This window comes from Mesoplodon densirostris, chromosome 11, assembly GCF_025265405.1.
Source record: "Mesoplodon densirostris isolate mMesDen1 chromosome 11, mMesDen1 primary haplotype, whole genome shotgun sequence".
Lineage (NCBI taxonomy): Eukaryota > Metazoa > Chordata > Mammalia > Artiodactyla > Ziphiidae > Mesoplodon > Mesoplodon densirostris.
This window is the reverse complement of record NC_082671.1, coordinates 44,843,113-44,857,350: the sequence shown is the minus strand read 5'-3', so window position 1 is coordinate 44,857,350 and position 14,238 is coordinate 44,843,113. Positions and strand designations below refer to the sequence as shown.

Here is a 14,238-nt window from a genome sequence, read left to right as displayed (position 1 = left end):
CCACTGCAATGAGGACATGTGCCACAAGAAAGGGTAGCCCCTGCTCGCCACAAGAGAAAGCCCAAGTGCAGCAAAGAAGACCCAACGCAGCCAAAAATAAATAAATAAAGTAAATAAATTAAAATAAATAAATAATAAAAGCGATTTGCATTTTGTCAATTTAAGGGGGGAAAAGTTTTTAGGATAAACTCATTTCCCATACAGGATTTCCCATCTTCACTCTAAAATAAGCAGCAGACCCAGACTTGCTATGCATCAATGAAGAAACTCGGTCTCTACAGAAGACCTCAGGGGCCCCCAGGATTTCCTTATAGTTAAAGACCATCCTCAGCACTAAGGGATCTGAAAAATAAGCATCATGAGATTAGTGACCCTTCCAAAATGAAAGACACCAAGGTGGAAGGTTCATTCGCTATACTCTAGGTTAGGTTCCTTCCAAAGCTTACATCACAGGGAGGACTTCCCTGGAGGTCCAGTGGTTAAGATTTCACCTTCCAATGCATGAGGTGCGAGTTCGATCCCTGCTGGGGGAGCTAAGATCCCACTTGCCTCTCGGCCAAAAAACCAAAATGTAAAACAGGAGCAGTACTGTAACAAACTCAATAAAGACTTTAAAAATGGTCCACATCAAAAAAAAAAATCTTTAAAAAACAAAACAAAACGAAGTTTACATCACAGGGAATTCCCTGGCAGGCCAGTGGTTAGGACTTGGTGCTTTCGCTGCCAGGGCCCAGGTTCGATCCCTGGTGGGGAAACTACATGCCACCAAAAAAAAAAAAAAAAAGAGGACATTCAGGGATTCATTTCGCAAGTCTAGAAATGCTACGCCTGGAGAGCCAATCTCATCTGATCCCCACATCTCCTCTCCCCCAGTTTTATGCACAGCCACACCTCTGCTGTGCACTGGACTATATTCTCCCACTCAATGATAGGCCACAGTTCGTTTTTCCTTTTTCTGTTTGAATCCATGAGGAAACTAGTGACCTTCTCATCTCTGCTACTCTGGGACAGTATAGCATCTCCTGTCTCATAAATTACATACTAATAAGCATAAATGGATGGCTTACAGAAATTAGATAAGTAAAAGGAATGGGAAGTTATCTAGTGCCTGAGGTCTGTTTCCCCAGGAGCCTCTACTGAGGGGTCATCAGGACCACAACCATTTCATTTATTAGAAGCTCCCTAGAGGGACTTCCCTGGTGGCGCAGTGGTTAAGAATCCGCCTGCGAATGCAGGGGACACGAGTTCAATCCCTGGACCGGGAAGATCCCACATGCCGCGGAGCAACTAAGCCCGTGCGCCACAACTACTGAGCCTGTGCTCTAGAGCCCGCGAGCCACAACTACTGAAGCCCACGTGCCACAACTACTGAAGCCTGCATGCCTAGAGCCCGTGCTCCACAAGAGAAGCCACCGCAGTGAGAAGCCCACGCACTGCAATGAAGAGTAGCCCCCGCTCACCACAACTAGAGAAAGCCCGCGCAGCAACGAAGACCCAACACAGCCAAAAATAAAATAAATAAATAAATTTAAAATTAAAAAAAAAAAAAAAGAAGAAGCTTCCTAGAAACATAAAATACTCTGTGCTGTGCAGTGAGATCAGTGCAACAACAGTGAGCTCTAGGTGCAAATCCCAGCTCTACTACCACTAGCTGTGTGACCCTGAACAAGTTACTTAATGTTGCTGAGCCTCTACTTCATCATTAGTAAAAATTTTAGTACTCACCTCCAGGGCTTGTGAGGATTAAATGAGAAAATCTATATAAAGGACCTGGCACAGCATCTGTCACCCAGCAAGCACTCAATAAATTTTAGCTATTATTATTAGACAAAAAAGAGTAAAAACTATTTTTTGTTTTTAGTTTTTAAAAAGATAATCATGTCCAAAGGATCAAAATATAATTTAAAACCATTACTATTTTTACTAGCATGGGAGATACTACAAAGCCAGGGATGATCCTCCCAGCCAGACTTCCTTGTATGCAACTAGACTCTTGATTTCAAGAGAAGTTTTGCATGTGGAATCTTAGTTCCCGGATCAGGGATCGAACCCAAGTCCCCTGCATTGGCAGCAAGGAGTCTTAACCATTGGATGTCTAGGGAAGTTCCTACACTCTTGATTTCAGATGTCACTTAAATATGGGATCACATTATAGGAACGCAAAGAAAATGTGGGCAGCTCCTCTCAGCAATAAAACCAGGGTTATTTTATTTTAACCTTCCTACCCAAGATGCTTTTCACAATAAAGCCTGAAGGTAAATTATGTCTTCCCATCTAGAGCTAGTAAGAACAGTAAAGCAAAGGAGAGTGTCTCCCTTTGAACTAATGGGATTTTGGCCAAATGAAAAGAGAAATCAGTCAGTGCCCAACCCCCAGAATAGTAGACAGCTCTCCTGACCAGGAAGTACCATCAGGCCAGCACCCAGCCCAGTCCCAGTAGTACGTAAATGGATCTCTTAAGGACCTCTAAGCTTCATTTATAAGAGTTAAGGGACATTGCCCCTTAAGCTTGAGGCAGTAAAGCTCTTGCCACATGGCCAAATAGGCTGCTCTTTCTCTCAGTTGCTACTGAAGAGTTACTATTCTGTGGACATGTGACATGGTTTTGACAGAAAAGGGCTGACAATGCACAGTGTTGAAATAAATGTTACAAATTTCAACACTGTTGCAGGTGCCCTGACCAACCCTAACACTCAGACCTCTGAGGCTACCCCCAGAAAGAGAAGACACATTAACACCATCTAGCTGGACACTTGAGCAGTCCCTGCAGCTCCTTGGTTCATTCTTCCCATATAGAATACTAAAATTCCACAAATAGAGAGGTTTCTAATTTTGTGGGGTGGGGAGAGATTTCAAATGTCTATCTTTACTCAACAGTGAATGTAAATCTTGCAGTAGAGTAAATAAATCATACTACTACATTTTAGATTTGTAATTGTTAATGTTATGAAGGATACTTCTGAACTCTACACATCTCTGGAATCATCCACCATACTCTAATACAGTGGTTCCCACCCAGGGTGATTCTGCCCCCAGGGGACATTTAGTTATTTAGAAAGGTAGATGCTACTGGCATTTAGGAAATCAAAGCTGGGGATGCTCCTAATCTTGTAATACACAAGACAGCCCACTACAACAAAGGATTATTTGGTTCTTGCTCAATCAAGAGCAAGGTTGAAAACCCTGCTCTACCACAAAAGCTGCCTCATTTCCCATTTCTACGCCATACTCTGGGGAAGATCCCAAAGTTTTCACTACTCCCAATTCCTGATGCTGCAAACAAGCATGCCTTCACTTTCAAATCTAAAAACTCCTTCCTGGCTAAGCTGTCTTCCTCCACCAAAAGAGTTCCAAGTGCCAAGCCACAAAATCAACATGCCTTCTTCCCCAGTAAGGACAGCCCATTCAGACAGCCCTGGTAACAATCTTCCCTTGGAACCTAGACTCAGACTACAGCCATACTGACTGAGGCTCATTCTCTCAAAATGTCCTTTCCTTAACCCCCTTTTCCTAGTCAGGACAGTGAGGCAGAAGGAAGATGATGTAAGAAGGAAGGTTATTATCCTAAGGGAGGCTACTCAAAGACAACTGCCATGTCCAGGCTGCACAGAAGAACACAAAGATGATTGTTCTTTGCCCTTATTTCTTCTATACTATGTAGGTTCTACAGCATCAACCAGAAATTAAGTTCTACCATTATATCTCCAGCACTTAATTTAGTGCTAAGTACATTAAAAAAATGAAAGGAAATACTCGTTGAACTCATAGATTGAGTAAATGAATGAGTAAATCTGTCTTTTCTGTCACTACCAACTTATTCATCCAATAAAGTTTGTGATTTTTGCTCCCACTATTCTCAAGAGAACCAAAAAATTCAGCTTCATTCTTCACAGAGATAATTTCTAGAGGGAAGAAAGGCCCCAAATCTTGACATATTTTAGACAGATGTCTCATGCAGAAAATAAGGCCTGGAAACAGGGAAGCATGATTTAACTGAACACTCAAGGTATATAGCAGGTTTTAAAGTACTTGGTGACTTTATAAAGGAACCATACACTAACAATCTAGGCTAGGTTTTCTGCCACAGCTCTGGTCACTTCACTGTCAGAGGACTGGAAATGCCTTTAAATTGCAGGACACTAAAAACCACACTCCAGAGGTTGTAACAAGGTTATTTCCCTTTCAAGCTCTGACTGTTTCTCAGAATTTCAGCTCTAACAGTTAATGACTTCACCCCTTCCTTTAAAAATCTATCCCCCTCCCCCCTAAAAAAAAAACTGAGCTGAGAAGGCAGGTTATACAGTGCCCAAGCCCAAGAGACCAAAAGTAGCAGTACCACTTGTCTCTTAAGAACCCTCACGGTTTTTGTTTTTTTCTGGCCGCACCTCGCAGCTTGTGGGATTTTAGTTCCCCGACCAGGGATCAAACCCAGGGCCTTGGCAGTGAGAACGTGGAGTCCTAACCACTGGGCCGCCTGGGAATTCCCAAGAACCCTCATGCTTTAGTTTTTAATGAAACTAAACTTTGCTAAACTGTTTGGTAATATTTTCATTATGTAAAATTCCCCTTTAATTATTCTCTTTAACTAGGAGAAGGACAGAACACCACGTAACGATAACACAATGCTACTTCTACTGCCAGTGACCCAATCCAAGAACAATCTCCAGGACTCTTCAAAGAAGACAGGTTTTTTGTTTTGCACAATTTTATAAATCCCAAAATTATGAAGACCAAAAAGTTGGTGAAAAATGGTCCCTCTGACCAATGTGCAGCAATGCTGAGAAAGTATTAATCTTAGGCTATGAGGTATATGAGGACATCCATATCCTAAGAAACAAATCAGGAAGATTATCTGCCCCAGGAAATCCTCCAGAGTGTTATACTTCACGCTATGTCCTAAGGAAATAAAAACTTTGGCATTACTGCCTCACTGTACACGTCTCACACAAGGTCAAACATCATACCGGTTATTGGACTAACTTCCACACTATTTTAACTGTATTTTATTCTTTTAGTAAAAGAGTATAGCAGACCTCTTCAGAGGTGATAAGAAAGGTCAACATCAGCAAGACACAGTAACCCTAACAAGCTTTGCTTCTCTCTTGGCAACACCTGATTCCAGAACCACAAGACTGCAAGATGAGCCTCTCAGGGCGTTCTAGATTTCTGACTGGCTCTGAGGTCGGCGCACATAGTTCTCCCTACACCTCAAATTTTTACCTTTACGGAGAGGCTTAAAAAAAAAAAAAAAGTCAATATTAAGAAATCCACTTCTCTGAGAGAAATATGCATCCACTGTACAAAAAGGCCATGAAAGGTTTACTTCATTCAGCTTTCTGATCAGTCGTGTATCAAATGAAGCCATAGCTATCTACTTTCTCAAAATCAACTTTTATTTCTCTTAAAGAGTCCAAAGAAATAACAGTAGTCTTTCTCCTTCCTTCATTCTTTTAACTTCCACCAGGGAAAATCAATTTACTATTCTGTCAGGCCCCAGTCTAGGTAAACAAAGGTTGAAGAATGGGGAACTTAAAATCACTGTCAAGAAAGCAACTCAAAGGAACCAATCAGTCAAGCAGAAGGGCAAGAAAAAGGACAGTGACACTGAACTCGTTTTTACTGTTTCCAGACTATCAACCCCAACAGCCCCAGTAAAAGGAGCAATGATGCTATCTTAACAGTGCCACATAATCATATATGTCTATCTGGTCCTATCCTGGACCTTTAATCTAAGAATCTACAATTCAGGTAGAAAATACTGAAAAGATTATTTAAATGTTAGGCTTAAGCAGTTTTCAGGATAGTCCAAATGATCTCACCTCTCAAAACAGAAAATTCTGTGGCCAACTCACCTCAAACCAAACCCAGGGTCTAACCAAGTGCCTGGGGCACAGTACACACAGTCATCACTATATGCTATAGTAGAAATCTCCTGGAATTATCAGGTGGGAAAAAGAGAAAATCTGGACACATGACTTTGCACAGAACAAGGGAAAAGCTTAGCCCTCTCCACGAATGGTAATAAGAGAGAAGATGTCTTTTATGGACTGAAGCATAAGTCATATGATAACTAATTCTCCTAATTACTTGGTACAGCAGAAGGTAAACCCTCCCCTATGTCAACTAACAGGCTTCCCACAGGGACTTATCCTTAGGCTAGAATCACCAGTGAGGAACAAGCCCACCACACTCACTCTGAAAATCAGTCCCTATCGCCCCCCACAAACCCCACTCAGTTTAATCTTCCCCATTCCCCCCTCTTCTTCCACCTCTCAGAATCAACTTCATCACGTCACACGCTCACTTACTCAAGTGCTCTGCAATACAGAAACTGTCATACTTAAGAATATATTTAATATTCGTATGTATATAAGAATATATATCAAGCAGGATCCCAAAAAGCCACTCTCATGACACAAAAGATCCCGTCTTCCTGACAGCTCTCTACACCAAGGGAATTTGCATCACTTGTGTAGCCCTGCTGGTGGATGAGTGAGTTTGATTTTTCTATGACCTCTAGCTCAGGGGGAAAAAATCCAGACAGGGAGACAGAGATGCTTTGGAGGGGGAATTGGGATCAGAGAGTCAACTGCAGTGACTACTTCCAGTTGACAAATTAAGTTTACAAAAAAAAAAAAAAAAAAGTCGAACGAAGGACTCTCAGACCACATGGTTGGCAGGATCCAAGCTTGCCCGAAGGCCTCAGAAAATGAAACCAAATCTGATTAAAATGGACATTTCAAAACAACGAGAGACGCAGCAGCAAACGCACAGCTGCCATTTCCCGGCCACTTCCTGCGGGAGGCTTGGGGGAGGGGCTGTTTGTGTACAGATGGAGGTGGAAGCTATCCCCCAGCATCGCCCCCCGAAGGATGCAAATCTCCCACTCCAATAAATCCTACAAAGGATGACTGCTGTTGGCATTGCCTTCCCCTGAAAATTGGGAACACCAGGAAAGAAAGGGATGATGCGGGATCATCTTTTCTGCCACGGAAACGGGGATCCCCTTAGTGAGGGATCCCCCTTGGAAAGGGCTCCCTCTTCATTCTTCTCTCCAGCCCCTAAGGCCGGCTCAAATCCGTACGCCTCAGCACCGGCCCTATCAACCCCCATCCCTGGAGTGGCGGATTCTCCCGGGACTCGGGGGCCCCAGGCCAAGCACAGCTCCACTCCAGCAAGGCCCTCTCCTGCTCGCCAAGCTCAAGAGAACATGCACCCCACCTCCCCACCCCTCCGAGCGGACACCCCGGTACCCCTGGAAACCCCTCTGACCTCCACTCACCGTTGCCAAAACGCCCCAATCCCCATAAACGGAGTGTTTAACCCGTCCAGGGAACCCCCTCACCTACCCTTCGCACTCGGGCAATCCCCACCCAATCTGAGGAGGTGGAGCCCCTCCCGGGGATTCCACCCCGAGTCCCCCACAGGAGTCATCTCCACCAGCCAGGCGGCTTCTCCGCCTCCTCCTCGCAGCCGCCGCCGTCGCCGGGAACCTCCACAGCTCCTCCCGCTCCCGCCCCCGCCGCCCCATCCCGATCTTCTGCAGACCGACCAGCCCCCTTCTCCTCCCCACCCCCAGTGCAGGAAGACCCCCGCCCGGGGCTGGATTCTAAATGGAAATAAGCTCGAGTCGGCGTCTCCTCCCCCCACCCCCCGGCAAGGCTCTAGGCGGCTCCAGAGCTTCGGTTCCCTGAGGGAAGCCTCGGATGAAAGCGGGGCTCCCTCCCCTCAGGCCCCCAGCCACAGACCCAACAGACCTGAGGCGGCGGCGTCCAGCCAGGCTCGGGGCTTGTCTCTCCCCGGGGGACGGGCGGTTCACATGGCCTCGCTCCGGGCGCCAGGAGGGGAGGGGAACGCGGGGGAGGGGGTCTGGGGTCCGGGAGGGGGGAGGGGGACGCGGCTCAACCGCGGGGCCCAAGCGGAGCCAACATGGCCGGCGGGGGAGGAGTGAGCCGGAGCCGGAGGGGGCGGGGAAGCTGCGGCCGAGAGAGAGCCGCCCTCCGCGGCCTCCGCCGCCGGGTCCTAGCGCCGACCATCCCGGCTCCCCGACCCGGATCTGGGTCCTAGCGCCGCGGTGTCTCCCTAGCCTACCGGGAAGCTCCCTCTGCACTGTGCCTCATTGTGGGCGGTAGTCCTGCATCACACTGAGCAAACTGAAAGGCGTGCCCTGATCCCAAGGTTAACCTAAAAGACTAAACCAAATTTCTAGGACCGAGGCATGTGCCACTCCCCTAAGATCATTTCGGGGGCAGTTATTTCCCAGGCTGGGTAGTGGAAAAGTGGAAGTGTAGAAGCAGAAAGGTTAGTCAGGAAAATTCAGTCCTGGTGAAGGGGTGGAAAAAGGCAAGCTCCTGCTCCATCTGCTGCCCACTCACCTCTGTCCCGTGGGTGGCAGCCTGGTCCTGCCTGGATCACCACTTTCCCGGCGACATCTGCAAGGCTCTGAGGGTCGGGAAGATTCCTGTGGGTAGGAAAAGGAAGCTTGGCTCAGAGACCAGACAGGGAAGGCCTGAGTCTAGCCTAAACCTGGTCAGAGGGACAGGGAAGAAGCAGGAAAACTGACCAGCAAATAAGGTGCCCCAAATGTCCACCTATTCTATAGTTCCAGTATACTTTTTCTGATAGGGCTATATAACTAAGTGAAACCTTCTGAGCAGAGGAAAGAAAAATCTAGCAGAGGACTAGAGTTTAGCTATCACCTAAAACGTCTATTGCAGGGACCCAGAATGAAGAAAAGTGTCATACATGATGTTAGAATTTAGAGAATTTCTAGTTCAACATTCTCTTGTTTGGTAGATGAAGAAATTATGGCCTGAAGAGGTTAACCGACTTGTTCAAGGTCAAACTGTGGATAAAATGTGACTAGAAACCAGGTTTCTTTTCCTTGCAACTCAACAGACTTTGCAGGCTTCAAGATAATTCCCATTCAATTCATTGCAATGCAGTTGTACAAACAGTTGCCTAACTGTGCAAAACTCGAGCTGAATATTCTGGAAGAGGAACAGACAGAGTGGGGATGATGAAACCCTGGCAGGTTGGGGGGTCAACAAATACTTTTTCCTTTGGGAGTCTGGGGAGGAAGGAGATCTGAAAACTGGGTGGTGCCAGAGTAAGACAGGATCAAATACATTAGTCTAGATTGGATTTCCTTACTCCACAGGGGAGTGAGTTTTTCCTAAATTTGGGGGACAGACTTCACTCCCCACTACAAATGGCTCAGAGGAGCTAAGAAGGAAGTGAGCTTCAGCACAGCCTCAAAGTGTGTGGGCCAGAGAGAGAGGGGCTAAGAGGGTTGGGAGGGTTTCTGTCCCTCTCCTGAAAAAAGTAGATTGTCAGTGGGAAGGAGTAGACAGAAATCAAAATCCTTTTCTCCCCCATGACTCAGTAACAGATTTATAGGGTCACCTTGCATAAAAAATAAGGACCCCCAACAGCCTACTGACCTCAAGCCCCTGGGTAAATAGAGGCCACACTCAGGGTAGAGGGGGTCCTTCTTTCTGGAGAAAGCAGGGATCCAGCAAACTTCTGCTAAGGAAGGCTTCCCCCATTCCCAAAATAAAGACAGGTGAAGAAGAGAGCTCAGGGCATGGAACTGGCTTCCTAAAGGGCCGAGGAAGAGAGCTAGGTATCTTTTTTTTAATTTTCCTTTTCCTCTTTCTTTTTCCAGGGCAGATGAGGGAGAATCTTCCTACCTCCCGCCCCCAATCATAGGGCTGGCCAGTCGGAGGCGGGCGGCAGGGGAGGAGCCTGCGCCAGTCAGACGGGTGTATCCACGCCCCTTCCCCCCCCACCACACACCCACACACACCCACCCGCTGGCTCCACTCCGCTCCGGAAGAGCCGGTTACTCCTGTGCCCCACTGACTGCTCCCACCCCTTCCGAGCCCCAGGCCTAGTCTCCAGGGCAACCCCTAGGACTACCCCGGCCAGGAGCGATTGGGAAGAGGGGTGTTGGATAAGAGAGGGCCACCTGGGATTAGAAAAGAAAGTGGGGCAGGATCCATTCTTTCCCATCTGGTGCAGAAAGACTACAATCACCTTCCTCCTTGAATGAGACCCCCTCTCATCCCATCTAATCAGAGGTCTTCCTTGCTCTTTGAAGAAGGATGAGGGTGGGGTGTCAATATGCCAACAGCTGGGTGTTTACTTCTTGCCAGAAGCCACCCCAAGCAGCAGCTGTGCTTCTGCCCCCCATCCACATGACAGAGGGCAGACTGACCCTTTCTGTCCCCAAACATTCCTCAATCCCATCAGATGTGGCCAATCACCCACCCACCCCATCTCCCTTTAGGAAGCTACTAGAAAGAGGAAGGGGCAAATGGTCTTTTTTTCAGCAACTTGTGAGAAGGGTACCTAGGGAATACTCTGAACCTCTCACAAGCCAGGCCAGTGGGCGGGTAATAAAGAGAATGGGGAGGGAGAAATTAGCACCTGCTCCCCCTTTCTCACCCTCCCTGTGCTCCTGCTGCACCACCCTGACTGGGGTCAGCTGCCACAGTGCGTGGCTCCACGCAGGAGCCAGATGGCTGAGGCTGGGAGGGGGAAGAGACAGAAAGGGAGAGAGAGGGCATTCATTTGCATCCCTCTGCTTCTCTCCCTCTCCCAGTCCAGGTACTACTGGAATTCAACCCCAAACACCACTGCTGACCACCCTCTCCTCCCGCCAGCTCCCTCCCAGCCTGTGAAACATGACTCAGAAGAGTCTGAAGCAAATCCAGACACCCTGTCCCCTCATTCTGGAGTGTGTTGTGTTGGGTGTAGCAGGGAATGCGAGCGCAAGAAGGGAAGGGGCAGGGCTAGGGTCGCAGCTGGATTTGCAGGGAGGGGGAATTCCCCAGTGGAGGTGGGGTAATTATTAAAGACCTCCCTTGTGCTCACTGGCTGAAGGGTTCACAGTGTTAATAGGGTCTGGTAGGGAGATGGCCCTCAACCTTGTAACCATTCCAACTTGTCCCCCTTCCCTGTCCAGGTTAATGGAAGACAGTCTCCTCCCCCTCCGTATTCTGGGGAGGCCAGATTCTCCTATAACACATCAAAAGGACCACAACTCATCCCTCTTCTCTCCAAATTGGTATGTGTCCCCTCAGATTCAGCACAGTCTTTTTTTAAACTCTCCAACGAGCTTCTCCATGCTGGTCTCAGAAGAGGATGGAGAAAGACCTAATTTCCTTAGGACTCCCTTTGCATCTGAATAGAGAAGGCTGGGCTTCCCAGGCTTTCCCCACCACCCCACTGCCCTTAGAGACTTAGTCCCAGAACCTCATCCACTGTCGCCCAACAGCCCCTTAAGCCCAGAATCACAAGATTCTGGATGCGCCCTCCCCCATTCCCTGACTCTGGGGTAGGAGCGTTCTTAGGCTGGACCGGCCCACCCCAAGTCCAAGAGGGTCGTTCCCACCTGGGCTGGTGCTGAGGTCGCACCCCCAAAGTCCGGGAGAGATGGAGGGGGGTGAGGGCTACAGAAAAGCTTTAGATGGGAGTTAGTTGAACTTGAACTAAACGGAGCAGGGCCTGAAAGTGACTCTAGTCTATGATAGCCCCCAGCCCCCCTTACTACGGGGAAGGAGAGTAGTTGGGGTGGCGGTTATTCCCCCTCCCACTGGAGGTTAGGATGGCGTGGGAAAGCGATGGTTCCAGAGGGGAGGAGGCGAAACCCGGACCGCGGGAGATTTTTCTGGCGAGGAAGGAGCGGGGGAGGGGGAGATCCTGGGTCCGGAATAGGAGGGGTACCCGGGAGAGGTTGGCCGAGAGGCGTGAGAAGCCTCCGGATTCCGGTCGCAGAGGACAGGGGAGAAATGGACGAGTAGATAGTGCGGGGGAGAGAGGAAGGGCAGCTCCCGCAGGGGGAGGTCAGATCCCGAGTCCAGGGCAACGGGGATCCCGGGGCAGGGGACCGCAGGGGCGGCCCGCCCGGGGGCTCTGGGACCAGACGTGGGTGCCGGGCCTCACCTGGAGCAGGGCCGGGCGGCGGCGGCGGCGCAGGTGGCCGAGCCGGGCGGCGGCGGCGCCTCCTCCCCCAGCCCTGGGCCGGCGGCGGCGGTGGCGGGGTGGTGTGGGGGGGAGGTAGCACTTAAAGGGACAGGAGCTACTGGGGTAGGGACAAGCGCTCGGGTAGGGCTGTCGCGAAGAATCCGCTGAGGGAGGGGGAAGCGGGTGGCGTCTCCTAGAGGCCTGAACCAGGAAGGATCCCAGATGGAGGAAGAGAACAGATCCCAGGAAGAAGAGACAGAAACTTCTGCGGTGAAGTGGGGGATGGTGGTGGGTCCGAACTGGAGGACCTGGGAGAGCTCCACCCGCTCTCCGGAGGCACCGGCAAAGATCTCTTCACAAAGGAGGGCCAGGAAGGCAGTGAGAGTCGCAAGGACTCCGGAGGAATGGAGGTGTCGGAGAGGGAACTCAAGGCCGAGCGTGCTGGGGGTAACACACAGCAGCCCTACTAGATGAACAGGTTCCCTGTGTTTCAGCTCCTCAGGGGCTCAAGCCCTACAGCCGTGGAGAGACGCAGCCTCCTTCCCCCAGCACGACCCAAGTTTAAAAACTTCTGCAATCAGGAAGCCAGGAGGGCAAAGACCTCCCAGGCCTTTCAACCTCAGTCCTGCCTCTCTCTGTCTTCTCAGTGACTGAAGCATGGGGGTCGCCAGTAGCAGCCCTAGTGAGGCTGGTGTGGGGCCGTGAGAATCGGCTTTCTTCTAGTTCAGTTCTCCCCCAGCCGCCACCACCCTTGCGGCAACCTCTGGGGCAACAGGAAGCAGCTGCTCGGTGCAGCCCCCCACCTGGTGGTGGGTCAGGGTCAGGGAGGGAAGAGGGCAGGGACTTGAAAGGCAGGGGAGAAAACAGGGGGAGAAGCACTTAAAAATCATCCAGTGCGACCAAAAGTGGGCTTTACTTTTGTGGGGGTAAGGCTAGCAGTGAGTGCTGTGGAATATTTCTTGAATCTCAGCAGCTTAAGTGGGAGGCGCAAGGGGCTGAGGCGGGGGTGGTGAGGGGGGGAAAGCCCCAACCTAAGGTGCACGCTTAGGCTCTTCCCCAGAGCTGGAGCTTGCCAGTGCTCATGACCCCTTGGTCGGCAGCCTCACCAGCTGAGCCCCTGTGCCCCTATAGTCTGGTTTCCCCTCCTTCACCCCCCAAAAGAGCAAAGGTTAGGCCCCACCCCTGCTGAGTCAGCCAGGGAGGGAGGTAGGCATCCCTCAGGCCTTCCCGGGGGCTGGTCCTCATACTTACCCATGTCGGGCTGGCAGGGCTCCAGGGCTGGGACCACCCAGCTCCTCACTGTCCTTGGTTCCCCCTTCACGTGCAGGCTGGTGTTAGATCCTCCCAAACTGTGAGCTGGGAACTAGCACGAATCAAAAAGCCAATGTGTGCTTCCTGCGAACCACAGCCTGAACTGCTGTAGGGTGATGTCCCTGTGTGACAGACTAGGGTGGGGAGGGAGGAGGGAAGGGCGTGGCTTTCTCTGGGTGGAGAGGGAGGAGGCGGTGAGGACAGGGCAGAACCAGGAGAAATATGGAGGAAGGTTAGATCTGTGTTGACACCCCAGTGGTGTGGTACAAGAAGAGAGCGATGAAGGGGGAAGGAAATAAATAGTTGCAGCTAGTGAGAGGGAGAAGGTTCTCGATGAATGTTAAGAGACATAAATGTGGGGGGGGAAGGGTGGAGGTATGATAGAAACCACCTTCAGGTTCAGTTCCTAGGTCTGCATCTGGATAACATGGGAAAACAGAGCAGAAAGGGCGGACCCATACCCTGGGGGCTTCTGCACCAGCTTCTTACCCACTCCAGAGTAAGGACCTAGAGGATGTGCCCCCAACCCCCATAACTCAGCATTTCCCCAAATCCAGGCTTTTCTAGGAGCAAACTACTGGACATAGGCGGCTCAGGGGCTCCACCTAACGTCCAGATCATGACACAGGAGAGACTGGTGCCAAGGACGTCAGAGGCAGATGGGGGGAAACTCAGAGGCCCCTACTCCACCCCTGGCACCTCTCCCAAGGCTCCTCCCCAGCCTTCAGCCCCCAGGGGCCTCTGAATTGGGATCTGTTTGTCCTGCCCTGCTTCTACCCCGCTTGAATGCCTCAGGGTGGAGCTTATAGAGTCAGGCTCCTCCTTAGGACAAAAGCCCCAGCTGGTTTGTAAACAGTCATTAGCAAAGAACCACATCCCAGCAAATGGCCTTCATGGATTTCAAAATGGTGAGATCAGAGTTCTTGCAGAGCCTCCAGTCCTACCACCACCAGAGGG

General features: G+C 50.0%; 1 protein-coding gene across 6 annotated transcripts in view; it reads right to left on the bottom strand.

Annotated features, from left to right (window-relative positions):
- Window positions 1-13,385, bottom strand: part of BAZ2A (bromodomain adjacent to zinc finger domain 2A) — a 34,560-nt gene extending 21,175 nt beyond the window's left edge. For 3 of the 6 annotated variants that reach the window (XM_060112975.1, XM_060112979.1, XM_060112980.1), the window contains exons 1-2: window positions 13,222-13,385; window positions 8,376-8,461 (exon numbers count right to left, since the gene is read on the bottom strand). The gene's annotated coding sequence lies outside the window, so the exon portion shown is untranslated. Of the gene's footprint in view, window positions 1-7,757; window positions 7,908-8,375; window positions 8,462-11,949; window positions 12,027-13,221 lie in introns of those variants that run through there. The other 3 variants (XM_060112981.1, XM_060112978.1, XM_060112976.1) reach the window with 3 other exon arrangements.
- Between the last annotated feature and the right edge of the window lie 853 nt (window positions 13,386-14,238).